Source organism: Myotis brandtii, unplaced genomic scaffold (genome assembly GCF_000412655.1).
Source record: "Myotis brandtii unplaced genomic scaffold, ASM41265v1 scaffold206, whole genome shotgun sequence".
Classification (NCBI taxonomy): domain Eukaryota; kingdom Metazoa; phylum Chordata; class Mammalia; order Chiroptera; family Vespertilionidae; genus Myotis; species Myotis brandtii.
In genome coordinates this window covers 1,035,173-1,038,782 of record NW_005357691.1, presented here as the reverse complement: position 1 = coordinate 1,038,782, position 3,610 = coordinate 1,035,173, and positions in this window count along the sequence as shown.

Genomic DNA, 3,610 nt, shown 5'->3' with positions numbered 1-3,610 from the left:
AATAGTAGAAAAAAAAAAAGGGTGGGGGGGGGGGGGAATCTAGAATATAATAGAAGCAATCCTGTTATTTTCAGATTTTTAATATTTCCTATAACTTTTGTGCTAACATACTAGGTTAGTACAGTTTTGATAATATTATTATACTTAAAATCCTTTTATTCTTGAAATATTAATGTTTATTGCATGTGATATTATATGTAAGATCATTTTTCTTTAATAATTGGTGTCTATGGCATGCAACATTATCATATTTAAAATCACTTTTCTTGATATATTAATGTTTATTGCAGGTAACATTACTATATTTAAGATCATTTTTCTTGAAATATTAAGGTTCCTTGCATGTAACATTATTATATTTAAAATCGTTTTTCTTGAAATGAAAAAAAAAGAAAGTAGAGTAAGCCAACTTCGGCTTCTAACCATGAAGGATTATGTCATATGGATTTGTTCTCCCAATATAAACAACTAGAAAACTGGAAAAAGTATATATGAAACAACTCTTTCCAGACATTGAGACAACAGGCAATGTAGGACTTTGATCCTCAAAGGAAGAACCCCATGCCATTTAGATTTTTGCCCTAAAGCAAATTCAGTACTATGACACCAGGAGGGGTGACTTAATTGGATGCTGCTTTGAAAAAAAAATCTCTAAAAGATATTTTCAGGAGTAATTGGGGAAATCTTAATATGGAATAAAAATTAGATGGCATTAGTGATTTATTATTAATTTTCCTGGTTGTGATAATAGATCTTTGGTTATGTTGAAAATTTACCTTAATTTTAGGAAAGGCATGCTGAAGTGTTTGGGGGAGAAGTAATATGATGTTTGCAACTTACTTTCATAATTTATTTTTTTTAAAAGCAGCCACTGCACCTATGTATAATTCATTTTTTTAGTATATTCACAGAATTGTACAAACATTACTAAATCAATTTGACATTTTCTTCACTGTCCCCCAAATCCCCTCATACCTTCTCAACCCCAGCCAGTCCTAGGCAACTATTGTTATACTTTCTGTCTTTACAGGTTTGCCTAGTCCAGTGGTCGGCAAACTCATTAGTCAACAGAGCCAAATATCAACAGTACAAAGATTGAAACTTCTTTTGAGGCCAAATTTTCTGGCCTTTGCTAAAAACGTCCTCAATCTGATTGAGGTATGTTCGCTGAGGTTGACCCCTTCCAACTCTCCCATCCACACTGGTATACTTGTTTCAGATAGAGTGTGGATGGGAGAGTTGGAAGGGGTGGACCTCAACGAATGTACCTCAAAACAATGTACCTCCCCCACGCTGCGTATCCCGCGGCCCGACCGACCGACCGACACCCCCCACTTCTTCTAACGCCACTTCTTCAAAATAGACTCGCCCAGGCCAAAAACCGACTTCTGTGCATGGGTCATGAAGTTTCAATCGCACTGTACGTGCGCGCCTGCACATGGTATTTTGTGGAAGAGCCACACTCAAGGGGCCAAAGAGCCGCATATGGCTTGTGAGCCGCGGTTTGCCAACCACTGGCCTAGTCTGAACAGTCCATATAAATAGAATCACACAATATAAGATCTTTTTGTGACTGGCTTCTTTCACTTAGCATGTTTTCAAGGTTTATTCATGATGTAACATGTTTCATTCTTAGGACTGAATAATACTCTGTTGCTGTTGAAACATTTTATTTATCCATTCATCAAACTATGGACATTTGGGTTGTTTTCACTTTGGGGGCTATTACAAATAATGCTGCTATGAACATTTGTGTACAAGTTCCTATGTGGACACAGTTTCATTTCTCTTGGAGTAGAATTGCTGGGTCATAAGGTAAGTATGCTTAACATTTTGAGGCACTGCAAAACTGCTTTCCACAGCAGCTGCATTATTTGACATTTCCATCAGCAATGTATGAAGGTTGTGATTTCTTCACATCATCATGAACACTAGTTATTATCTGACATTTTGATTATAGCCATCCTAGTAGATGTAAAGTGGTATCTCACTGTGGTTTTGATTTGCATTTCCCTGAAGGCTAATGATATTGGATATATTTTCTTGTGCTTATTAGTTATTTGTATATCTTCATTGGAGCAATGTCTATTCAGATAATTTTCCCACTTTAATTATTTCACAGAAAAGGAAGTATGTGTGACCAATCAATATATAAAAAACTGCTCAACCTTGTTAGTAGTCATAGAAAAGTAGACTTCACACCCATGAAAACAACAAGATTTAAAAGTCTGAGCTACCAAGTGTTACCTATGATATGGAGGAATGGGAAATCATACCCTGCTTGTAGGAATGTAAATTTATATAATCATTACGGAAAACCATGCGTTGGACATCCTGGTGAGGTTAAGGACTAGTAGTAGGAGTAATTTAACAGGCAAGGTGAAAGAAAAGATGGTAGACTGTGGTTAGAAAAATGTAGTGTTCGAATTCACTATTTAGGAGGCAGAGAAATTTGTATGATGACAAAAGTACAAGATGTGACCTTACAAGTATTTGGGTAATGTGGAGGAGTGTTCATTGAAGATAATGAGGCATGTCAGTCTGGGTCTAATCAGGACAGAAAAATCACAGAGGGATTTGAACAGAAAAAATTTAACATAAAGAATTCTTAATGATAATGGGATTGGAGTAATGAGGGATTGGCTAGTAATAAGTAAAGGGAACTCTAAAAGGATCTAGAAATAGCAGATATACTATCTAATAGCAGGCAATATAAAAATAATATATTATAGCCATTCCCTTAGAGCTGTGATACTTCATGTCTCCACCCATAGTCAAGATCCAGGCCTTGTTAGAGAAGTTGCTGTGGTGCTGAGTCAGTGGATCTCCCTGGACACCCACCCTCTTGAACTTGCTGAAAATGTGCCTCTCTAGGGTGCTGGTGCCTGTTATAGGGGAGGTGTCTCACCAAAGACACTCACTACAGAATCACCCAAAGGTGGTGCCCAGGGAAGCTTCTATCCACTGTGCATTGAGGAAGCCAATGACACAAAAGGTGAGCATCAGGAAAGCTGTGAGCTTGGCAGGAGCCTGTGGAGTGAACACACAGGAAATAAAAAAGCTCTTTTCCCTGCAACGTCTTTCCACCACTGTCTACTGATAAAACTTCATGTCATGACAACTGGCAAAATAAAAAATATTTAAAGGACTCAGATCCATTTTCACAGGTTCAGGTGGTCAAGGATCTAATAGTTCTAATCTTGGATTATTGTTCTTGTGGATCTTGTGGATGACTCAGGTATTGGCAGAAATAAAGTTATTTCTTCAAGTGTGACCTTGGTCTACCTGTATCAGAATCAAGTGGGGCACTTTAATAATACAGATTCCTTTGTCCCATTGCAGATCCTTTGAACTAGGGTATTGGGGAGTATGGCCCCCAAATCATTTTAACATGTGCCCCAGTATATTTAAAATTTTAAAAATCAATTATGAATATTTCAAACACATAAAAATAAGGAAAATAGTATAATAGGTTCCAGTGTACCTATAAACCAGTTTTAAGAAATGTTGACATTTACCTTAGTTCTTACAGATCTTTATATATATACTAGAGGCCCGGTGCACAAAAATTTGTGCACTGGGGGGGGGGCCCCCAGCCCGGCCTGTGCCC